Source organism: Choloepus didactylus, chromosome 17, assembly GCF_015220235.1.
Source record: "Choloepus didactylus isolate mChoDid1 chromosome 17, mChoDid1.pri, whole genome shotgun sequence".
Taxonomy (NCBI): Eukaryota; Metazoa; Chordata; class Mammalia; order Pilosa; family Megalonychidae; genus Choloepus; species Choloepus didactylus.
Window position 1 is genome coordinate 45,760,992 of NC_051323.1, and position 26,423 is coordinate 45,787,414.

Consider the following 26,423-nt stretch of genomic DNA (forward strand, 5'->3'; position numbering starts at 1 on the left):
CCCAACTTACAGTAGAGGACCTGGGGCAGGGGGTATGCACAGGTGAGGGACACATGAGCTGGGACCTGAACTTCAGCTGTTCTGTGAAGTCCTGTCCTACCCAAACAGCACCTCAGCCACCTCATCCGAAAAGCAATTCTTTCCCATAAATAAAATTGTATTTTCCCAATACCATGGTAGACTCCTCTGGAATAAGGGAGAGAAAACTCTCCTTCTGTAAACCACACAACATTTAGCAAAGGGTTGGAACACATGGGGCCCTTACCACATCAGAAAAAAAAAAATGGAAAACAAACAAACTTTGTTTTTTGGCTGGCTGGAAACTTGCTCTAAAGGAAGAAACCGAGATGCCCCTGCGTTCTTCACCCAGGATCCATTTTAAAGCTGTAGGTGGTGACTCCTCCATCCTGCTCACTTTCCTGGTATGCTAATTCCACAGAGCTCAGGCCTGAGTGCCTGGTAAACCATGGCAATTTTCTCCAGTTATTTGAAGATAAAGGACTGGAAAAATTATTTCATGGATGCCAAGTATTTGGATTGTTGGAGAGCAGGCCCTCAAGCGGGTTACGAGTAAACCTGGCTCATTTTTGGAAAAAAAGTGGAGATTTGTGAATGTGGTTAATCAGAGGGAACACAGGCTCTCCTGACAGACATTACCCAATACCTCCATAAATCTAACAACATATTCAAGAGAAAGACAATTTTTTTCTCCTCAATACAGTCAAATGCCCCTCAACACTGTGAGGCAAAGGCTGGTCCCTCCCGGCATTCCCTGCGGCGGCTGAGTCACCAGGGTCCCACCCTGGCCCAAACAGAAAGGCGAGGGAGAAGCCTCTCCTCCAAAAAGAAAAGCATCATTTGTTTCAAAACTCCGGATAAATGATTTTTTAATTCCCCATCACAGTGCTGATAACAAGTCAATGGTAATATTTCATTCTGCAATAATCTGCGGGGAAAGTCTTTTCTCAAGGCCTTTTCATAGGAAAAGCTCAATCATTTAGGAACAAAACAGTAATCATCAGCTTTTTAAGTGCTTTTATATGCCAAGCTTCATGTTAAGTCTTTCACATGCATCAGCTCATTCAATCCCACAAGCACCCTTTGAGTCTGGTAAGACTATTACTACCTCCATTTTAAAGATGAGAAAAAAGGGTCTGACTGGCTACTTAACTTGCCCAGGACACACAGATGGTGACAGAGTTGTTCTGCTTAACTCCAAATTCCATGTTTTTAATCAACTTTGCTATACTGCTTGAAGGGGGGAAATATATATATATAAATAAATATATATATATAATATAAATATACATAAAGAGCTTTTGTTTTATTGACTCATAGCAGCATGGTTATAAGATGTAACTGATCATCCAGACAACTCTGTTTTGACCAAACACAGATGAACCCTTGTCTGAAGAGAGCAAACTTTCATCCATTACATGGACAGCTGGAAACACAAGGTGTGAAAACAGCACCCCTGTTTACAGCCCAAATAAATAGCCTGGGGCTGTATCTGGGCATTAAGACTTGAAATCACGGCAGCATAAATTATCTGATTACATGATTGTTCACTTATTATTTTTCATCCGCAGTAATGACAACACATTCTTATCTTTAATATTCACAGGTAATATCTTGATCCCCCTGATGGGAACGAGGCCTTGACTTGTGTCCGCAGCAAGTGGTACAGGCTGCCCTGACCGTGGTGACATGCACACCGAGTTCCTCCCTTCCTCTCCAGATGATCAATCAACTTGCACTTCGAAGTGGCTATCTGGAGTTTAGAGTACTGATAGGGTCGAAGGACAGAGGGGAGCTCAGGCAAGTCACTTCCTGGGCTTATGTCCTCAAAGACGCAAAAAGATGGCTGGATGAGTTCATCGCGAAGGAACCCTTCAGTCTACGATCCTGGGGAGCGAAGGCAGCTGGATCCCATCAAGCTTGAACTGTAGGCCTGGCCATTGCACACCAAATATTTCCCTTTTCACTTTGGAGCAAACTTTTGCCAGGAGGCATCTTATACAGAATGTGAATCAGCTGATGCTCTCCTCCTGCTCTGCATTCTTCAACAGTGCCCCACTATTATGCTCCCTAGCGTGGAGTGTGAGTCTTCTCTCGTCCTGCACCAGCCTGGCTGTATAGTCTCGTCCTGCACCAGCCTGGCTGTATAGCCTCATCTCTCACTGTACCCCTCACATCTAAACTCGGGGACGTGGGCTTTGTGTGGTTCCCGGATATATGAGGCTGTCTCCTGCCTCGGTGTCCTAGCACTGGCCCTACTCCAAGTGCTGTCTTCCGCAATGGTCCACTCCATGAGGGCAGGGCCTGGGACCCCCGCAGTGCCTGATTCCTCCTAGCTTCTCAATACCATTAGTCAAATAGACGAGGGAATGAGTGAGTGAAGAGGTGAATCTGTGCATCATGGCCTCAGGCAGCCAAATGACCAGAACAAACATGTCCAGATAACATTTTAAAAGCTAAGGCCCAGTTCCTTATGCTGGCACCAGGGCCTGCCTTCCACTCCCCTCGTTTGGTGCCACTTTTCCACTTGGCCCAGCCACACAGGTTTCTCACAGTTCCTCAAGCCACCTAAGCTCTTTCCTGCCTCAAGGACTTTGTCAGGTCGCTGCTCCCTCTCCCTGGAGAACGCCTTGTCATTCAGGGCTCGGCCTTGATCGGTCCACTTCCTCCAAGAGGCTTCTCATGGCCATCCCGTCTAAAGCAGTCCACCACTGCCTCCTGGCCCTCGCTTTAAGCTCAGTCACAGCACCACTCACAGTAGCAACCACAGTGTGTTATTACCTTGTTTGTTTGTTCCCTGTGTGTTACTGGATTCCCTACCATAAACCCCATGAATGGGGACCATGTCATTGTGCTCACAGCGGGTACCCAGTGCCATGCAAAATGCTTGGGATGCAGAGTTTGCTGGATGTCCACATGGATTAATGGGCAGGGCCTGTGTGAATAAGAACATCTTAATGGCGGTCTGGCTAATGGCAGGATTTCCCCCAACTTACACTTCCATTGTCTCCTTGGCCCTCCCATGTGACGATTCCACAATATTAACTGAACTTCCACTCAGAGCATGGTGTTTTCCATGCAGAGCCCTAATGACAGAGATGGAAGATACAGTCCTTGTCCTCAAGGAGGGGGCTGGAGGGAAAGATGGACACGAGGCTAGACTACTCAGCATGTTAAGTGCTACACCAGAGGACAAACAGGACCCTTCAAAGGCAAGAGTTGCTCGTCTTGCCTTTTCTGGGCCCAGTGATACTCGGCTCGAAGTCTGGGCAGTGCTCCACCATCACAGAAAGGGCCACTCCAGCTAAAGGACCAAGAGTAACCTTTCTGGTGTTGTGCCTGGAGCCTGGCGGAAGTGGACTGTAGAGCCCTACGCAGGGCCCAGAATTCCCGGACGGCAAGGCCAGAAAACCATTCTCTGAGCTTCTATGTCAAGATGAGAAGCTGCCAAAACTAGTAAGCAAACGTCTTCCATGTTCAGCCACAGAAAGAGCCACGTGCTAGGAGAGTGGTTGGCCCCTCTCAGGTCACCCGAGCCCAGATAAAGAGCTGAAGAAACACAAATGTAACTCCACAGCAGACGAGGCGGATGTTGGGAAAGCACGTCTTACTGCAAAGTGAGGGTCACCCGAGTTACTTGGAGGATACCAGAGGCCTCGTGCAAGGCCAGGGGACTGAAAGTGGACTGACCTCTGAAGGGACAGAAAACAGATTTTGTTATTTAAAAAAAAAGAAGTCTTACATTTGTATTTGTTTAATTTGGCCATGGAAGTGTATTTGCTTTAAGGCCATGTGGTGCTTTTCAGCCGATCAGAAATGCGTGTGCGCGAGTGTATGCATATATGCAGATAAGGAGGGGCCTAGGATTGCGTCCGTGTCCACACATGCATTTGATGGGCTCAGCCCTCTGGGCTGATGGGTGAGGGGGATGTACAGGTTCATAGGATGAGGCCAATGAAGAAGATTCTCCTTCTTAATCAGGGAGGGCACAGTCCCATTGGGCTTACAAAACAAAGACAGTCATCACTGAAGGCAGCCTCTGTGGCTCCATTTGAGAAACATTTACTGAGTACCTACCAGGTCCGGGCTGTGAAGCAGGGGCAGGGATATACCAGGAGTTCAACCTTGACAGGTTTAAGCCTGAGGTGCCCTGGAGACACCTAGCTGAATGTGCAGATGAGGCAGTTGGATATGAAGGCCTGGACTGGAAAAATAAAGTGTGGGTGAGATATTCCAGAAGAGAGCATGTGTGGGAAGAGAAAAGGCCCTAGAGCCATTCTCTGTGGAGGCCCAACATTTAATGGATGGATAAAGAGAGAGGACCAGGTCAGAGACTTGTGACAGAGCAGTCAGAGAGGAAGCTCAGGGGACAGTGGTGTGTGGGAAACCCAGGAAAGAGGGAGAATCAGTCATGCCAAATGCTGTCAAGATACCAAGGTCAGGATTTGGTAACTCAGAGATCTTTTTATTCAACTGAGGCCTGGGGAAGTAAAGTCACTTGCCCTTATTTATTTACATTTCTCTTTATGCTCTGAGACTTCAATTTAAAAATAATAGTAAGTTGTATATTTCCAGAAAAGACTTTTCAGACCAGGTATCTGTATCAAGGTTGGCCCAGTGAACAGCTTTAGTACAGAAAAGAACTGTAAACCTCAAAGCTACCAGCAGAAAAACAGGGAGGGGATTTCCATAATTTTGCTCAAGGAAAAAAAGAAAAGGAAACAATTTTGCAAGTGACCTTGGGAAGCCTGCCCTTGTACAAGACAGAAAGTAGTCTCCACATGGGGCAGACACCCCATTCAGCTCCATGTTCTCCATGAGGCTGCTGCTTCTCCCAAGACCTACCCTGCAGTCCTTCTCCCACCCCCACCCCAGGGTCCCTGAGGAGAGAGGGAGTCAGGGCAATGGTGTCCCACCCCAACAACTGTGGACCATTCCAGGCCCAGTGCCTCAGGCCGCCTTCCTGGGCTTCCCTAACCGATGCTCCATCTGAGGGAGTGCCTATTCTCTGGATATTTCTTTACTTCCTTGCAGTTAAAAACTACTCTCTCTCAAATTGAGAGCTCTCCTGAACTACTTGGAAATCTGTTCAATGTACTGAATAAAAATGGATATTTACAGCTCACTATGTAACTTCACCCAAGGAACCTGTGCAGATTGATTAGAAGACTGGGAAACCGCTGTGGTGGTGCGCACAGGCACAGATTCACCGCCACTTGTCAAATCCCCCTCTATGGACCTACTAGCAGCCACGTTCCACCCCCACCTCTGAGTCCACCCCCGAGTCAGCTGCTTCCTTCTATTTTTTTTTTTTTCAAAAGCTCCAGGGCCATTCTTGGAGGAGGCTTTGGATTTTTTTGATGCCATTCAGCTAAAATTCAGAGGGCTGTTCATTCCTTGGTTCTATTGGCATATGCTGGCAGATTGCCTGGAGATGTGGATCAAATATTATTAAATTACTTTCAATGTAGAGAGGTACTTAAAGAAGGGTAAATCATTCCTGTCTCTGCCTGGAGAAAAAGTGACACTTGCTTTTTAGAGAGTGTCTTTCGATTACAGTGAAGGTCCTGGAAGTGGACGGAGATCATGTCCATGCAAACATGGATTTAGCATTTAGTTTTGACTATTCTTGAGCTATCCTAACAGTACCCGACAAGGAGCAATTTCTGCCTGTGTGGAGCATAGCTGAATGTGACTTTTAACAGAGCTAGCATGGGGGGTAAGTGACCTGGCCAGTGAATGAGCCAGGCCTGGTGCAGACAGGGTGATGCGGTCTGTGAAAGCATAGTTCTCAGCCAGAAAGCAAATGCTTTGACCAAATTAAACACAGGAATGTGGAATTCGTTGGTGGTTCAGATCTGACTGATAAATCCTCCAAATATTCTACTTTGAAATGAAGAAATCATGATTTGTGAATTTGTTTTAACAAGTGCTATGGTGAAAACTGAGACTTGAGTGAAAACTGAAAAGGTGGTTAAGATGTGCTGGAGGGATGTGTCCAGACAACATATAACTCTCAACATCTCTCGCACTCTATGTTATACTAAGCATATGCTCCACTTGATTACATATACAATAAAGTACATATATAATAATATAATGAAGTTATATTGTTCATGGAAAAAAATTATTCATGCATTTGAATATTTATTGAGTGACTACTAAGTGGAGCGTATGCTTAATGTAATATGCAGATATAGAGATGTCGAGAGCTGTGTGTCTTGCCTGCCTATAAACAGTCACATATATTGGTAATAAGGTAGTTAACATGTGGTTAGTGAATTAAGGCAGGGGCTTTGCACCCTGTCATGCTGCTCAGCACCTGGAGGCGATCATAAGCAGGGATCTCTGCGTGGTCGCAATGCCTCAACCTCCCATGTGACCTCCCCGGTCACCTGCTTAGACCAGGTAAACAGTGTCTCCCTCTTCTCCCCACACCCTACCTAGGTTTGCACTCCCATAAAAGTCAAGTACAAGTTCCCCACCCCCCACTGTTGCTTGACCAACCACTACAGCCCCACTGGGTGGCATCGTAAAGCACAGTCCCCAGGGCCTCTGCAGCCTTTTGCCCCCCGCCTGCTTGGTTGAGCCCATGCTCCTGGTGTTTCCTCGCGGGACCCTGCAAGGTGTGACCCCTCCCTCTCTGTTCTAGGACCTGTGATACTAATAAACTTTCTTTCAGGCGTCTCTGGTGTCACTCACCCTTGCCGCACATGACTAGCCATATAATAATCTTTATTCCTTACAACACATTTTCATATATTACTCTTACTGTATCTTTATTATATACATGTAATGTGTATAATAAAGTAAATATATAATAAAGTACATGCATATAATAAATTATACAGTATGATTAGTGTATACTATGTATACAGATAGATATGTTGGGAATTACGAGTTGCATACATATACATACACATACATACAATAAAGTAAATAAGCAATAAAGTATATGTATGATCAATGTATACAACAAATATTTGGTGTAATTATTTGTATACAGGTATTTATGGTCTATATAATTTATATATATAGTACATGTACATATACTACTTGTATTATATAAAATCAATATTAGTTTAAATATAAGTGATTTATTGGATTATGTTTGGGGTTGCTGGTCTCCTCCCAAGTTTGCAATTTATTTTTACCAACCTCATGGTTTATGCTAAAAGAGATGCAAACAACAGCAACAACAATTGCTCTTGAAGCCTTAAGAGTATACAAAAGCAAAGTCTGTCATCTTAACAGGCTGAAAAACAATCACTATTTTCAGGTGCTAACAGCCCCTAATGGAGGTTAATTAGATAAATGCTAATTTCCTAACCTGTTGATGACTGTCAAACATTTTACTGCCAGAGATCAGCTGTTGAGATACACACCCACAACCATACTCGCTCTTTTTGGAAACATACATTTTATATATTAATGGAAAATCACCACAGGGCACAAGTATAAACTATAAAACAATTAAATTCATAAATTCAAATGGCAGCAATTCCCAGTGAATCTTACAACATCAACTAAGCAGCTGCCAATCTGCAAAGCTGTGCCCTGGGCCTTGCAGGTGAGCCGGCTGGAGCGAGGAACTGGCAGGGGTGGCTTTGGTGGGTGGCCTCCAGCAAGAACCTGAGGCTGGCTGGAGTCCCAGGACTGTGAGATGGTCAGCCCCAGGGCTCAGGAGGTTCTGGGGAAGAGGCTGCCCCCAGGTTTCTCCTGGGCTTGTTCTTTCACGGAAAAAAAAATCATTCATGCATTTGAGTATTTATTGAGTGACTACTGGGTGCAGTGCACCATTTTTGGCATTGAGAAAACAAATTCCCGGCCCTCATGGAGTTTACATTTCAGGGGTGAAATAGAGACATCAACTAATGTAACACTAAATAATATAATGTTGAGGAATGACAAGTGCTATGAACATTTAGGTTGGGAGCAACTCGGGGCCATTCCCTTCGGTTTCTTTTCCATCAATAGCCAAATACTTACTGAGCACCTTCCACATACCTTTGTGAGATGATTTGCAGAAGACAGGATTCTAAGACTTGGCTTCTGCCCTCCATGTGTGAAACAAGGCAAAAAACCACAAAGATGCCAAGCTAAATGATAGCACTGGGAGGGCACTCACTGGTACACTTCACACAAATGATCTCATTTAATTCTCCCAACAACTCTTTGAAGTAGATACTATTATCCATTATCACTCCCATTTTATAGATGACAAAACTGAGACTCAGAGAGGTCGATATCTTTCCCAGAAGCACACCACGATCTGAACCCCGCAGAGGGAGCTCTAAACACACCCTCCACGGGTCTCCAGGCTGGGTGGTGGAGATGACTAGTGTTGAAGGAGTCCCTGAGGAGCTGTAAGCTCCTGGAAGAAGGACACATACCTGGAGTCCTGTCCATATTCTCACATGCCTGATCCAGTGTCAGGTTCCAGGAGAGAGTCAGTAAACACTGACTGCCAGTTCTCTCATCTAACCTCAGGGTCACCCACATTTCCAGCCCAGAAGGTCTTTGGGTGTGTGATTATCCAGCCCTGGCATTTTCTCCATAATGATGTTACATTGGCTTATCAATCTTATTTTTAATGGCCAACCAGAGATTTAGATTTGGGGCCCTTGAAACAAGGACATAGGGATTAGGGAGCACTTACCAAAACAGGGCTTTCCATGATGCCACTTAAGGATGAGTAAGGCAAAGATGCCTGAGATTGAGTGGGAGAAAATCACAGACAGCTCTGACTCTGATTTATTAATGCAATATGTTATTATTAATGTAATATATATAAGAAGACAGTGATTTAATCTCACTGAGCTTTGGGTTCCTCATCTGGAAAATGGGAATAACAATATTCATCTCAATGGTTGTCTGTGCTGCTTAAAAAGTTTGTACATAAAGGGTTTCTTACCATTCCCGACATACAGTGGGTGCTTGACAAATATTAGTTCCAATTCCCTTTCATAAGCAATTTCTAAAGTTGACCATTCAAATCACTAATTTCTGAATCCTTTTTCAACTACAAAAAATTACTTCCTGCCACAAATAGATTGGAATACCTGCTCTTTTTTTTAGATTGAACATATTACAAGTGACTCCATAAGGAAGCAATACAATGGCAAACAATGACAAAAAAAAAAAAAAAAAAAAAAGAAAAGAAAAGAAAAGAAAAAACAAAAACAGGGGAAGCTAGAACGAGAAAATACAAGTTGGATATCAGTTGGCAATTTCAGAATACTGGCTGTACCCACCATCCTTGTTGCTTTTATTCTATCTTTATTTCCTATGGTAGCAGATTTTATACTTGGGGAGGAGGGGGTACCTCAGTATGTGAGTCATGGTAAGACATGGGGAACATCGTACCTGTGAACTACCCCATCTCCATCCAGCAAATTCCTTTTCTGTGTAAGTGAGCCAGAGTGGGTTCACTATGAAGAACCCTGCCGAAACCCACAGCCCCAGGCCCCAGTCTAAAAACCCCTTGGTAGAAGGATGCCTATGATGACGGACATTCACTGACAAAGGCTGACAAACTCAGTACTACCTCAGGAGCAAGGTCAGTGTATTTTGAAGGTGGAGAGGCCCTGCTGGCTGTCATGTTTACCAGAAGTACCTTCTGATCACCTACTATATACATGACACTGGTTGGGAATGGAGACCCAATATTTTGACAACTAACTGTTACCAAGTGCATGAGGCCTCAGTGCTCTACGGAAGGCTGGGCCGAAGATTCAGCAACTCAATGTATATTTACATGATCCAAGAACATCCAGAAGCTCAGAGATCAGGATGATTAGCTCCTGGTTTAGGACTCTTTCTTTTCTTTATTTTTAAAATAGTTTATAGAGCTGTTTCTGCTCCAACTTCCAAGTAAGAGAAAACGTTAAATATATTCTGAAAACCTGGAGCAATCACGGTGGGGGGCACTGTATTAAAAAGATTCTAAGAATCCAAGGTTTTAGTAATACGCAAGAAAAATATCAATGACAAATTATTTAAGGGCAAGGATCAACGATTTTGAACTGAACAAAGCCGGAAGCTAAAGAAAGAATCGAAACTCAAACAGCAGAGCAAACCGGGAAGGCCAGTTCTGCAAACTCTCCCAGCCCTCAAGACTTTCTCTTTCTGTACTTTGACCCTCAACTCCTAGGCCATGGTCTGACATCAAGGATTCTTAAAATAGCACAAACTGACTCTGATTTTTAAAGCTCAACAACAACACCCATATTTCAAAGGATCTCATCTAGGATAAATGTGTTGATGCTCAACCTTAAGAACACTGTAAATCAGTGGGGCATGTCTTCTCGATCCCCAGCCTTTTCTCATTTCACCCATGTCTTTTCTGGGTGACACTTTCCATCTCTAGTGCCTGCTGGCCTCTATGCTCTTCATCTGCTCTCTCCCAGCCAGCTCCCAGCAAGGCTGGACAGTAGTATTCATCCTCCAGTGTGAATGTTCAAGGGAAGAAGGAAGTTGAATTCCCATTTGTTGAACCCGTACCACGTACCAGCTTCTATGGGGGAACACATGCCTCTTCTAAAAGGCCCCAAGCCACCTGTACCTCCCCTGCCACAGTATTCATCACACTGAAATATGAATGTTCATCTATTTTTGTCTCCCTCACTAGACAGTGGTCTACAAAGAGGGATGCAGGGATCTTCTCTGGTTCAACACTCTATTCCCATGGCACCTTGCACAGTGCCCAGGATGCGGTAGGCATTTAACAAATATCTGATGGCTGACTGAATGAATGAAGGCAGGGACTAAGAGGAGATCCAGAGAGATCTCTGTGGGCTGAAGGGGGTCAGGTTCCAAGACAGCAGGTAACCCGGGGTTACAAGCTAAAAGAAGACCCATTAAGTAATTTTTCTCTGGAAACAGCATTGCCTGCGCCATGGCGTGGCATAGATGCCAAGCTCATAAAACCACACTACCTGAATCTACTCGACAAGAACCGGCCTGTAGGGCTATTAGTACCTTGACTTGGCAGCCCCAAGCCTGCTGCTTACATCGACCACACTGTTTGCATAGATTAACCTGCCTTAAAGCATTTTTAATCATTTTAAACAGGTACTTTAGACACAATGAAGACACATACAACCCGATTTTGATTCACACTCCATTTCATTGTGGCAGCACTCGTGTATGGAATAGACTTTGCTTTTCATGCTCTTTAGGCTGAATTAAATCCTAATGTGAATTAAGGATGACTTACTGTCGTGAGATTAACATTTGTTTTTCTCAGGGGCGCCTTACGTACCTACTAAGTGTCTCTGTACTGTTAATGTTTTTTACATCTGTATTTACTGGCATAGGGAAATGAAAGAGAAAGGAATTATTCAGACACTGAAAAGTAAAAAAAATTCCATCAATTGTGTTTGGCTAGATGAAGTTAATGGCTAATCTCCTCCCTCTTGATGATACAGAGTTGACCATATCCAGCAAATTGGAACCCTCTTTTATAATCCCTGCATGGTAATAGTCAAACTCTTGTCCAACAGATTGACTTCAGAAAAGATTCCTCTTTTCCAGATAAATTGATTCTTGTCCCATAAGTTCAAAATTTTATTTTAAGCCCAATCATCATTACCTAAAATGTCCCCCAAAAGTTATAATCATGTCCACTTTTCAGTTAGTTCCAAACAATTTTCTAGGCCTGTAGGGCTATTAGTACCTTGACTTGGCAGCCCCAACCCTGCTGCATAGTATGTAAAAAAACAAAAAATTCTCTTTATAAACCACATAATGGGCAACATACCTCTTTTTCCTTTCTATCAGAATTTGTATTATTGAGTTCTATAGAAAGGATAAACTATAGAACTGAATTATTCATTCATTTTCCCAAATGCTCTTAGGAAAAGTATTTCTAGTCATATTTATATAAATGCAATTGTAAATCAATTAAGTTCCAAGTTTCTAAAGTTTTTGTACATATGTATGAGTGAGCATGGCAGGCAATTAGTGGTTGGCATAAGCAAGTGACTACACTGAAGTGTCTGATTTGTGCCCCAGTGAGATAGTCAAAGTGAGGCATCCCTTTTCCAAGACAAGACAACTGTGTACAAAAAAGTTATTTTCAAGACACACCCAATTTACCAATTAAGCGGAGGCTGCCAGCAGAGAAATATTTTTAATAGTTTAGGGTCACCTGACATTATATAAACACAAATCACCATCTTTATCATTCCCCACATTGATTACGTAAAAATCTTTCTTGGAGTAGTGGAAGATCAGAGAGACATAAGATTTGTTTCCTGTCCTCAGAGTTTGTAGTACGTCAGAATTAGACCAATAAGTGAAGTGTTAGGTACAAAGAACATGGTCTGTTTTCTCCACCCAGAAGCCCTAACATAAACACAGAGCCATAGGTTTACATGGTCATTTTTTTAACATAAGTTGATGTCTCCAACTGGGGAGTGGACATAAAGTTACATGGCAATGTCAAGAGCACTGGTCATATAATGTTTCATAGAGAAGGGACTTGATTAGCTTAAAATCAGTTGATTACACTGAACTATTCTTTAAAAGGAAATTCTCTCTAGATAGTTGCCTATTCAGATTCCTTATTATGTCCCAGGAGAAAACAAGCATGATTAAAATTAGAAATAAGAATAGTGTACACCTCTTAACAATAACATCTCCTCACTTAATAAGCAAACATTTAAAAATCACTTTTTGAACTAGTATGGCACGGTGGAACGCAACATGGCCCTTGGGTTTGCTTCCCATTCAGTCATTAATTCTTTCAATCAGTTATGTGCCTAATAAACACGTATTTGTTCATTCATTGTTGGCAACTTGGTTTATTTGTGCTTGGAAAGGCCCTAACCCGTACCTCCAAACACCTGAGAGGGGAGAAGAAGGAATAAGATACAGTATAACGTCAAAGTATCACACTTGGTTTTGATCTATATGATACAGAACAGAATCCCTAAGGACATTTACCCAGTAAAAGTAATGCTTTGCTTTTGGGTAGTGATTTTGACTTCCCTCTAATTCTTTTATCCTCATTATCTCAGTGGACCTCATTTCAGCCTTACTACTTCCCAGTTACTATTCCACAATTGGAGGTAACAGTTTTAAGACATGAAAGTGTGTGGTTAGCTTATCTTTTTGCTCTAAATTTCCTTTAAACTGTGTAGAAAAAAAGAAAAAAAAAGACAAAAAAGTAAAAGGAAAAAAGAAGTCTGGACTCATAAGTTTCTTTGTAAGCCTTTTCCTTTCCTTGTATTTGCACATTTTTGCTAGTGAACTTTAGTAAACTTTCTTGTTAAAGTTTAAACATACATTCCAGAGAGAGGTTTCAGATATTCCTGCCACTGGGCAGTAATACTACCACGATGACCAATGGCAAGCTGGTCTGGTAGTGTTCGAGAATCTCTAGAATCTCTTCTCAAGCTTTACTGGGGAGGACCGGACCCAATTGTAATGAAAAATATTTGGCTTCACTGGGGCTCTTAATTGTAATGGAGTCAAACTCTTGTTGGCATGGCGCTAAGGAAAACTGACCATGGTGTCAGACCCAGATTCCAGAGCTGCTCACCCACTTCCCGGCCGTGGGACCTTTTTCCTCATGTTACATCTTTAAGCCACAGTTTCTTTATCCGTGAAATGGGAACAACACTACCTCATAGTGTGTGTTCCTGAGGGTAAAATGAGAAAATGTATGAAAAAAAAAACAACAAACTTATTGCTGAGCACAATTTATCAACAATAAATTATTATTAACAATGCTATTAATAATAATGAATACTTTTGAAAGTGAAGAGTTTTGCACATCTCAGTTTTATAGAGGCCTAAATGTAAAAAACATCTATGATCAGCATGGTGGCTACCTCTACTGAGGTGGTGGGTGTTGACTGGAAGGGGCACAAGAGAGCCCCCTGGGATGCTGAAATATTCTATATCTTGATCTGGGCTTCAGAGGTAAAAAGTCATCAACGCTTAACAATTATGTGCTTTACTGTAGACCTATTACATCTCGATGAGAAAGGAAGAAGGAAAGGAAGGAAGGTAAAAAAAAAAAGGAGATGGGGAAAAGGAAGAAGAAAGGAAGAGAGAAGAAGAAAAAAGGAAAAGAAAGGAAAGGGAAAAAGGTGGGCCTAAATGATTTTCTCTTGGCCTGGTTTGCTCCTAAGTTACCCAAAAACTTAATTCAGGAGAGGCCCACTTAAACAGTGAGCTGTGTAGCCAGAAAAAATAATTCTGACTGAGCTCCATGAGATCCTAACGCCTGTAAAGAGCATCATTTTGATATGTATTTACATATATGAAGCCATGGAGTTAGTATGTCCAGAGATGGTATGTCTGTCTATCTTCAGTTTAAATGTGCTTACTGACATGTGTGGGATGCCTAGTGCTAGGTGATTCTTACACTGAAATCGGCGAGCCTGATTGCTAACCCAGAATTTCCCATCAACCAATTGATCGACATTTTTTAGCCATTCCCCCACAAGGTGCTGTAAATTCCTAATGGACACCTATAACATCTCTAAACCCACTGTATAGGGCTGTACAGACTGGGCAGGTATTTGTAGGTACCCATCCATGGGCATCAAGCGCAGGGAGGACAAGTTGTACTGTGGGCAACCTGGAGTCAGAGAGAGCAGAACCAGGAGACTCCTCTCAGCACCCAGGGCGACCCGTCTTCGGGCATGTGGATGGTGCCTCCTCAGACTGATCTCATGCCATAAAACATTCAAAGCAGTCTGCTCCCAAGAGGCCATAAACAGAGCAGTGTCTACTTTACAATGGTGCACCAAGGTGGAAATGGAAATTTGAAAACTGTCTACCTATGTATTCTTAATTCTTTTACTCTCAAGAACACCAACCCATTACTAGTATAAACCTCCCCCAAAAAAGAGGCTGAAAGGATGGGGTGAAGTTAAGACACTCTGTTTAGATCAAGTTGTGATGGTAAAATTATTATTTTTACCAACGTGTCAACTTCTTAGTTTTAATAATTGCACCATGATTATATAACATGTTCACATTAGGGGAAGCTGGGTGAAGGGTATACAGGAATTCTGTATTTTTATTTTTTAGGCTTGCATTGTATTTTTAATGCAATTTTACTGAGATATGTTCACACACTATACACACATAATCCAAAGTATATAATCAATGGCTCACAGTATCATCACATAGTTGTGCATTTACCACAATAAATTTTAGAATATTTTCATTACTCCAAAAAAAAAAAAAAAAAAAGAAAATCCCAAACATCCTATACTCCTTAACCACCATTCCCCCACTCCATTATTGACCCCTAGTATTAGTGTGGTACATTTGTTACTACTGATACAAGAATATTAAGATACTACTGTTAACTATAGTCCATAGTTTGCAATAGGTACATTTCCCCCATATACCACTCTATTATTAACTCCTTGTAATAGTGTTGTACATTTGTTCTAGTTCATAAAAGAACTTTTTAATATTTGTACTGTTAATCACAGTCATTGTCTACCATAGGGTTCAACGTGTTATACTTTGAGTTAAACTCTGGTTAGAACAAGTTGTGATGGTAAAATGACTTTAAAAAAAAACTTTTTTGGAAACAAAATTTATCTGGAGAGAAATGGTTTTTTTGAACTAAGCAGTTCAAAAGGATGTTATGCTTTCTTAGACAATAAATTTTAGAGCTTTGACTTTTTTTTTGTCTTTCTGTTCATGTAGCACAAGTGCTACATACTCATGTTAAACATATAATTAGTGGAAAACAGACAGTACATTAATATTAAGAGAGGACTGAATTTATAACATCCCAGTTTTTATAGTATGGATAGATTAAATGCCTTTCTTGACTTTATGTTTACATAAAAGGGAAAAAAAATCTGTTTTTTCAAACATAGGTGATATTCTTTGAAAGAAAGTCCAGTACACACTTTGAGAAGTTAAACTGTAGAAGCTTGTTCAGTAGAGAAAAGGAAATGAAATGACAAATGCCTTCTCATATCTTCAAAAAGATATGAAAAGCCATCATCATCTTGATCTGATTTCTTCAGGATATGAAAAACCTGCAAATCTGGCTGTACTCCCACCTAAAGACCCGGCTAAATCTTACCAGGGAAAATAAGAGACTTGCTAACTCAAAATGTCCCTGAACATTCCATACTCCTTAACCCGCCCCCCCCCCCCCCCATTATTGACTCCTGGTATTAGTGTGGTAATTTGTCATGGGGGCTGTACTGTGCACTACAGGATGTCTGGCAGCATCGCGGCTTCTACTCAATAGATGCCAGTGGCAAGCCCCGAGTTGTGACAACCAAAATGTCCCCTGGGGGCAAAACTGCTACCAAATGTCCCCTGGGGGCAAAACTGCTGCCTCCCTCCCCTTCCCCTTTTGTGGTCCAATCTCCCAGGACAGGTGAAGAAACCATGGCCAATGAGTGTTCCCCACCAAGAGTGCTGCCACTTAAAAACCAAATTGTAGCTTCAGCCTGACCTCCGTGCTGGGGAACTGCGTTTCCCCTGTCTGTTGTCTGGAACAACACCTCCGGGACTCTCATGAACAAAGGAGCCTCATGGCTTCACAGGCAGAGCCCAGCATTTCCTGATGGGGGCCCAAGTGGCCTGCTGTCTGCAACCTTCCATGGGACCCACCAACCGAAAGCCCGAGAATACACCCAATTCCCTGGTGTCATTTTTAAAAGACCCATTACACTTGCAGACGTCTGCAGTTCTATCCAAATTCCAGCCACAGGAATTGAGAATTGTAAGGCCAAAATTAAGATATGCAAATAACTTCCACTAATAGACTGTTTGGTTTGGGTGAGAATCTAGCTCTCTTCCTCTGCTGCTGGAACAATGCTGTCTCTCAACCCATGGGTGCAGAGGGCCTCTTTGCAGCACTGTCCTCACTAAGTGGTGATGGTTTCTGGGAAAAGAAATCTCCACAAACAACCTGTTAGCCCTTTTAACACGAATGTAAACCACACTGCAAAATGAAGTATTACACTAAAAACTAAATTCATCCTGTTCAGCCTAGAGAGATCAGAAGTTAGAGGAATTCAGAAAACAGGAGCCCCCAGAGCCTATAAACCACACTTAGAACCATCTGAATGTATTGTATACTCACAGGAATTTTACTTTTTAAAAGAATTTGAATCGCTTTTTTTCCCCGCCTTATTTTATGATTAAGTGACATCATTCAGCTAGAGTAAAGAATGCCTTAAAAAGAACTAAGGGGCCAAGTCGTTTCTACCATTTAAGAAAGGAAGAAAAAAAAAGACAACTAACAAACCCTGTTTTTTTTTTTTCCCCTTTCACAAAAATAACAGAAGGAAAGCTGCTACTGTAATCAGCAGTGATTACAGGCATTTCCTGTATTTTTATATCAAGCTGGTTGTTTTTTTTCCATTACATACCCAGTGAACTCCAGTTAGGTCAAGACTAGAGAAAAACAGGACCAATTGTGCCTCCAAACCCACAAATCTGCCTACTTAGCTCTGCTAATTTTATCGTGTTGACCCCATGGTTCCACAGGGGCCAGAACGGAAACCTCAGCGGACCATTTGCTGCGCTTCCCCCAGTGTTCCTAGCCCATTCACTTTTAAGCTTTCCAAGATGGAACATTTGCTCCACCTGTCCCAGATTGAGATTCTATAGTCAAGTTGTTTGAATGAGAAGTAGGAAACTTCTCTCCTGTTGTGGTCTTGGGTTAAGCAACTGCTTTCTCCAAGGTTCCTGGCCCCAATACTCCCTGAGGTCAATGCTGCAGGTCCTCCTTTGGAAAGGTCAATGCCTAAACCTCCGCATCCCACAGTTATTCTTGTCCATCCCTAGGGATCCTTCATTCTTATATTTTTACCCCCAAGAAGGGCAAGCAGGTCTCCTTTCTTATGCCTCATCTTTCATCTCTTTGGGTTGAATTTAAGTCAACTTCTTGCTGTCTTTTTTGCTTACAACAGAGTACCAAGAATCTCCTCATTTAAGTCAACTACTGTGCAGTGATAGCCAAATAGCCTTATTTCCATTTTCCTTTTGTTACTTCAAGGCTCTCCATGACAGGTGTACTCTACTGTGACTGTATTTTAAAAATAATTTTTAGTATCTTCCTTAAAATACACATCACACTGGCTTTTGCAATCAACACTGTTTTCACAGCTGCTGGTATCTCTTTTTCAAACCTTCTGAAAAGCTATGGAAACCTTCATTTCTTCACTAGTTTGAGATCATTACAAAAACATCTAAGATGACAAGATGTTTGGTCAACTATGGGCAGTTTCTTTCCTCCACCCTGTCCCACAACTACCCAAGTACCCACTCTTTGTTGGTAAAACTTCAGAGGTTTTCCTTTTGATCATGTCTCCCGTGCACAAGTTAAACTAATTACTTCATAATTTAAACGATGAGCTCACAGGAGAATCTCTCCAGCTGACAAGTCCAAATCTTGTCCTAAGATGATTATTCAGGACATTTTCCTCTAAACTGCACATATTGAGTTACCTGATTCTCTGACAGTTTATTCTTCAATTATCCATGCTACTTATCAACATTTTTTCTCAACTGTTCATATTAATTCTCATTGTTTTCTGTAATACAGCGTCACAATTTCACAGACTATTAGAGTTGGGGTGGACCTCAGAGTAAATAAAGCTATTCCGGGATACTTTTACATGACTGAGGATTAGAAATGTTTTTCTCGTTCTTTTGCAATCACCTCAGATGACTCCTCAAACACACGCATCTACTTTCAAGTCAAAACCTGACATCCTTAGCATCAAACCTCATAATCAATCAATTAATGTGTAGTGATTACCTGCCATATACCCAACGCCATGTTATTATAGGGGAACAATAACAATGACAACAACAGCAGCAGCAGTTCCTGAGCCCTTCCTATGTGTGTTTTCAGGCATTACTTTATTTAACAGTGATGATAATCACTGGAGGGGGTATTATTCCTGTCCTGATTTTCAAATGAGAAAACTGAGGGTCAGCGGGAGAAATAACTGCCCTCAGGAAAAATAGCTGCCCACAGGTCACACAGTCAACGTGGCGCAGCCAGGATCCCAAGTCAGCGTATCTGGCTCACAGGTGTGCACCCTGGGTTCCAGGCTGCCCGTGGAGGGTCCCTAGAAGTTCCCATGGAAAGCACTGTGGCTGCCGCTGCTGGCCACATGGTTTCCAGATCTCAGAGTCCATCATTCAAAAGCCACTCAGAAAAATCAGCCTTTCCTTTATATGTATCATTATTTCTGAATCAAAATGATTTTCAGAAACTGGGTTTACCCTCAAAGGAGGGTAAAAGAGACTATCCAAAGCAAAACAGTGTAAAAATATTCAAAGGAAAGGTGATTTTTTTTTTCCCCCTGAGAATAAAGCCTCTCGAGAAGACTCTGAAGGAGACGAGAATACGCATTTGGATGTGTAAACTCTGATATGTCTGCTTAAAAAAAAAAAATCAGCCTACTTCCTTATGGCAAAATTTAGAAACTCTCGGCCCCTTGAGGCACTAACATGCCTTCTGGACGAGCTAATTTGGCAAGTACTTTTTTTTTTTTTTTTTTTTTTTTTTCCCAGCCCCGGCCCTCCTGTGGCTCACGGTTAAACGCGCCGCCCGTGGGGCACCGGGGACCCCAGTCATGCTCAAGCCTGTGCTCTGGCGCTGCAGCTTAACCCCCCGCGCCACGCGCAGGCGCAGCTGGGGCTCAGAGGCAGCGCGTGGCAAGTACTTTTGATAGCCAATTGTTTCCTTCACTTTCCTTCAAACATTAAATTGACTTCTTAGCTTTTAAAGATAAAATCCTTTGTTTTATGTTCCTTCATATATGAAATCTGACCTAATCTTTACTGCTGGCTTCCCTTTGAACAATGGCAAGAAAAACCACCAGAAAAATCCTTAGATCCTCCAAGTGAAATGGCTTTCTTCTCTCTGCAGCTGCGTCTTCCCCTCTTCAGACCTGCCCACTAAAGTGCAGTCTCAGGTGCTACTACTCTTTCTCCTCGCCTTCATTTCAGGTAGGATGTTTTTAGTCTTCACCTGTCTCTAAGCTGCCTTTCAAGCTCTTCTTTTAATAGACCTCCTTCTCAGATACATCATTTTGTGAATTTTTGTCTCTGGCCAACTACAGAGGAGGGTGGGAACAGACATATGGACCATAAACTTGACTGTCAACTTAGTATCATTGCCAGCACAGGGCAAGTCCATCAGTTAAACTCCCCGCTTGGTTTCAGTGAAGGGCAGATGGTAAGGGAGAAGGAAAACATACTCAGGATAACCTAGCTTGATTATTTTATGATTGTTCCAAGGTGTGAACAGTACCAGGTCACCGCAAGACCTCTCCAATCTCCTTTTATGTTTTTCTTAATCATCTTATTTTGTTTGAAACTAGGATGAAAACTACCAGGTTGCAGTTAACAAGTTGCTTGATTACTTGGTCACGGAGATAATTTCAATTAGAATCCTGAGGCTTATCAACTCTGGGTGGTGGCTGCAAAGTAGCTCATGCTCACCTGTGCATACTGCTTTCTATGAAGTTCTAAAAAGCATCTCTCATTTGATGTTCTGTCATGGGGGAATGTGTCCACCTGTTTAACAAGGATAGCCTCCCTGAAGTAGGCTTGTCTCGTGTGCAGCACTATACTGGGCACTTTGAAGACCCGAGAGAAGGAGCAGCTAGCTGGGGAGATAGGACTAAAGAAAGTGAAACATTTAGGGACTGAGAAAGTACTACATCCCTACCCATAGTCTGAAATCCCATAGGCCAATAGACAAATGCTCATCATAGCCAGCAATCCCTTGCTCCCAGGAGCACGACGTGACTGCTTTCCCACAGCATTCTGTAGGAGACTACCATGAGCCACCTTCCTGCCACAGGACAAGTTCTGGGATGGTGAGTTCCTCAGGCCACCACCACTCAGACTGAACCAGACATATATGTTCCCAGTAGGTGCACAAGGCTTACTCTTTTTCCCTCTAGAATTGAGACCAGGAATTCACACTGGAGTGTGAGCCAGCCCCCTGCTGAGCTGGTAAGAGGTGGGAGAGGGGCCAGCCAGGGGCCACAAGATCCTATTGCTTTTAAGTTGCCTTTTTGATTTGATGCTCACCCTGTTACTGCAGTCCTTTATTCTCTGGAGTTTTAAGAAAGATGTTTCTTCCAGTTCTTGCTGGTTGCTCAAAGATTCTGGGGGGTGAGAGGGTGGGAGATGGAGCCTTGAAGCGTCTTAACTCCACCATCTTGATTGGGCTAGGGCCCGAGTTTCCTTTTCAGGTGATGAAAATGTTAAAGTTGATTGTGGTGATGGCTGCGCAACTCTGTGCATATACTAACAACTACTGAACTGTACACTTTAAGTGTACAATTGTACACTTTAAGTGTATACTTTAACCATACAAGTTATATGGTATGTGAATTATATCTCAATAAAGCTGCTATAAAATAGTTCTTATAGAACTAACATGAGAAATAGACAAATCCATTGTTATAGCTGGAGATGTCAACACCTTTCTTTCAGTAATTGATAGATCAAGCAGGTATACAATCAGTAAATGTATGTTTAACCTCTACAACAATTTCAATCAACTTGATCTAGTTGACATTTATAGAATACTCCATCCAACAACAGCAGAATACACATTCTTCTCAAGTTCACATGTAATATTCACCAAGATAGACCACATTCTAGGTCACAGAACACACTTTAACAAATTTGTAAAACAGAAAATCATTCAAAGAATTTTCTCAGATCATAATGGAATTAAATTAGAAACCAATACCACGAAGACTGCTAGAAAATCCTTAAATATCTGGAGCTCTAACAACCCACTTCTAAATAACTCATGAGTCAAAGAAGGAGTCTCAAGAGAATTAAAAAGTATTTGGAACTAAATGAAAATGAAATACAACTTATCAAAATTTGTGGGTCACAGTGAAAGCAGAGCTTAGAGAGAAATTTATAGCATTAAATACATATATTAGGAAAGAAGAAAAATCTAAAATCATTAATCTAAGATTCCATCATAGGAAACTAGAGAAAGAAGACCAATTTAAGCCTAAAGGAAGCAGAAGAAAATAAATAAAAATTGCACAGAAATCAATGAAAATGAAAACAGAAAAACAGTATGGTAAATGAATGAAAGCAAAAGCTGGTTCTTTGAATAGATCAATAAAAATGATAAACATTTAGCCAATCTAACAGGAAAAAAAGAGAGAAGAAACAAATTACCAATGTCAGAAATGAAAGAGTGGTCATCCACAGATTAAAAGGAATACTATGAAAAAATCTATGCCCACAAATTTGATAACTTAGATGAAATGGACCAATTTCTTGAAAGGCACAAACTACCAAAACTCACACAAGGAGAAACAGATAATCTCAATAGGCCTATACCTATTAATAAGGTGAATCAATAATTAATAACTTCCCCAGAAGAAAGCACAAGGCCCTGATAGTTTCACTGGTGGATTCTACCAAAAATTTAAGGAAGAGGTGATACTAATTCTCCACAACCTCTTCCAGAATATACAAGCAGAGGAAACACTTCCTAACTCATTCGATGAAGCTAGCATTACCCTAATACCAGTATTAGGCTAATATATTATAAAAATGGAAAACTACAGACCACTATCTCATATGAACATAGAAACAAATACCCTCAACAAAATGCTAACAAATCCTTCAAAGCATAAAAGCAATTTTATTCCATGACCAAATAGGATTTATTCCAGGTATGCAAGGCTGGTTCAATATTTAAAAATCAAACAATGTAATCCACAACATCCATTGGCTAAAGAAGAAAAATCATATGATTATATCAATTGTTGTAGAAAAAGCATCTGACAAAATCCAATATCCATTCGTAATAAAAATTTTCAGTAAACTAGGACTACAGAAACATCCTCAACTTGATAAAGAACATCTACAAAAAACCTATAGCTAGTACACTTAGTGGTGAGAAGTTGAACACTTTCACCCCTAAGACTGGGAACAAGGCAAGAATGTCACCTCTCACCACTCCTATTCAACATCCTGCTGGAAGTCCTAGATCATGTGATAGGAAAAAAAAAAAAAAGAAAGAAAAGAAAGAAATGGTATACCGATTAGGAAGGAAGGAATAAAACTTTGTTACAGGTGACAAAACTGTCTATGTAGAACATTCCAGAGAATCAACACGAACAATCCTGGAACTAAAATTGGACAAAATACCTATACAGCTTTCCTATATACCAGTAATGAACAATTGGAATCTGAAATTTAAAGAACCAATACCATTTACAATAGCACCAAAAAAGGAAATTCTTAGGTATAAATCTAACAACATATGTACAGGATTTATATGTGGAAAACTACAAAACTCTGATGAAAGAAATCAAAGAGCTAAATAAATGGTGAGCATTCCATGTTCATGAATTGGAAAACTATTAAGGTATCAGTTCTGCCTGACTTAATCTATAGATTCAATACACTCCCAATAAAAATTCCAGCAAACTATTTTAGAGATATTGACAAAATTATTCAACAGTTTATATGGAAAGCCGAAAGACCTAGAACACCCAAAACAATACTGAAGAAGAACAAAGTTGGAGGACTCACACTACCTAATTTCTAAATCTACTATAAAACCGTGGTAATCAAAACAGCATGGTATTGATAAAAGAAAAGATGCAGATGAATAGACACATAGATCAATCAACAGAATAGACAGCCCAGAAAAAGACCCACACAAATACAGTCAACTGATATTTTACAAAGGAACAAAGGCAACTCAATGTGGAAAAGTTCATCTTTTCAACAAATGGTGTTTGAACAACTGGACATCCATGTATAAAAAAATGAACCTAGACACAGACCTTACAACCTTTCATCAAAATTAACTCAACATGGACCACAGACCTAAACATAAAACACAAAACTATAAAACTTCTAGAATAAACATAGGAGAAAATCTAGGTGTCCTTGGGTTTGGTGATGAGCTTTTAAATACAACACGAATAGCATAATCCATGAAAGAAAATATTGATAAATTAAACCTTATTAAAATTAAGAACTTCTCTACAAAAGACAATTAAGAGAATCAAAAGGCAAGTCACAGACTTGGAGGAAATATTTACAAAACACTTATCTGATAAAAGATTTGTATCCGAAATAAACAAAGAGCTTCTTAAAACTCGATAATAAGAAAACGAATAAGTTAATTTAAAAATGAGCAAAAAATCTGGACAGACACCTCACCAAAGAAGACAAACTGATGATGATAAATAAACAAATGAAAAGATTCTCAACGTGATTTATCATTGGGGAACTGCAAATTAAAACAAGGAGATATCACTATATACCTATTAGAATGGCTAAAACAACAACAAGATCCCGACAATAGCAATTGCCAGTAAGGAAGTAGAGCAACAGGAACTCCCCTTCACTTGGGAATGAAAAATGATTCAGTCAATTTGCAAAACAGTTTGGCAATTTTTTACAAGGCTAATCATAGTCTTACCATAGGAGCCAGCTACTTACTGTTCTCCTAGGTTATTTACTCAACTGATGTGAAAACATATGTCCACACAAAAACCTGCATGCAAATGTCTGTAGCAGCTTTATTCCGAATTCTTCAAAACTGGGAGCAATCAAGATGTCCTTCAATAGATGAGTGAATAAACAAACTGTACATCCATGCAGTGGAATATTATTCTGTGATAAAAATAAATTATCAAGCTATGAAAATACATGAATAAATCTTAAAAAACACATTGCCAAGTGAACGAAGCCAGTCTGTAAAGGCAACATACTGCATGATTTCAATTATATGACATTCTGGAAAAGGCAAAACTATAGCAACCCTAAAAAGATCAGTGGTTGTAGGGGGCTTGAGAGGAGGAGAGGAGGGTTGAATAGCTGATGCACAGGGGATTTTGGGGGAATGAAACTTTTCTGTAGGATACATTAATGGTGGATACATGATATTATGCATTTGACAAAACCCATCGACCTTTACAGTACAAAGAATGAACCTTACTATATGCAAAATTAAAAAAAATCATTTAGGGGTTCAGTGGACCCCAAGATGGAATGCAGAATGTGAGAAAAGAATCTACCTGTATTACAAATATATGAAACAACCTTGAAGGAAGTGTGGGGGTAGGGGCAAGATGCTGACCTATGTAACTTTAGAAATGAGTAGTGTCTGTAAGAGTACAAGCAAAAGAAACTGTACATAGCATTGTACTCTAGTTGATAAAGTTATTTCCCATTGGGGTAAGAGGTTAATGTTCTAATATAATATACTTGTATACTGAAATTGAACAATTAAGTAAATGGATGCTGGGTGGTGGGAGCCAGGTTTCTCCCTATTGGAGTTGGAATTTACAGATAAGCTATAATATAAATTTATAAAAATAAAGATAAGTTTATACAGATAAGGTAAATCCATACAGACAAGATACAGATCAGTATAGGTTTACACAGATAAGTTTACAGACAAGCTAGGTGAGGAGGACAGAATGATCCATCTAATCTAATGGTTTACAGTTGGAGACATCAATATGCACTCATGTGTAGCTTAATATAGACACAGATGGTTACATATAGAAATATATGTGAATAGTCATATACACATGAGTTAGTAGACACACACATATTTCCTTGCTCTTCAGCTGAGAGGGCCTAAAATAATTACACCCCAGTAGCAATGAGCTCACTTGGATCCCAGATCTTGGTTTCTAATATCATTCCCCAGTAGAAGGAACCAGGGCTTCTTGGAAAAATGGCTGATTTCAAAACAGGGGCAGGAAATACACAAATGAGCCTGAGGCATCTTGTAGTGCCAGAAACTAAGGAAGTGCTTAAAACAAAAAGGAAAGAGAAAAAGAAAAACATCCTACAGTGATGGGGGAATGTCAAAGGGACACAGCAGCCAAATGAAAGAGATCTAATGGCCAGAGCTAGAACAACGTGAGTAACAAAATAAAGTAGTATTGGATTAAAACCTGAAGTATAAAATAAATATCCACAAGTCCCTAATGAGACAAATAAATGATTGCATAAGAAATAAATGGGAGAGAAGAGACAAATCTCCTGTGCAGAAGAATTCCAAATAATTTGTGTAGATACTCTGCTCTCAAGAAGAAGGAGTATAATTATACACTCTTTAGGTGTGGGCTTCGCATAGTGACTTCCTTCCAAAGAGTACAGTAGGGAGAAGGGGAAAACTGCCATGTTACAGGGGAAAAACCTGGCAAACACTACTTCAGTTAGGAGAGCAAGGTGAATATCAACAGTTAGAAATCATGTTTATAGTACGTACACTTGAGACGATAGGATGAAAAAGGCACTTAAGTTCTGTGGTCTTCCTCCCAAACAGCCATAACCTGAGTCTCATCATGAGAAAAGAACATCAGATAAACTCCAATGGAGGGACGTTCTATGAATTGCCTGACTGGGACTCCTCCAAACTG

At 40.9% G+C, this 26,423-nt stretch overlaps 1 protein-coding gene and 1 non-coding gene across 6 annotated transcripts in view; both read right to left on the reverse strand.

Moving 5' to 3' along the window:
* PRKCE (protein kinase C epsilon) overlaps positions 1–26,423 on the reverse strand; it is a 517,101-nt gene that overhangs the window by 49,159 nt on the left and 441,519 nt on the right. The window lies entirely within an intron of this gene.
* Positions 19,558–19,689, reverse strand: LOC119513029. The gene has a single exon (XR_005212535.1). It is a non-coding gene; the product is annotated as a small nucleolar RNA SNORA76 (small nucleolar RNA).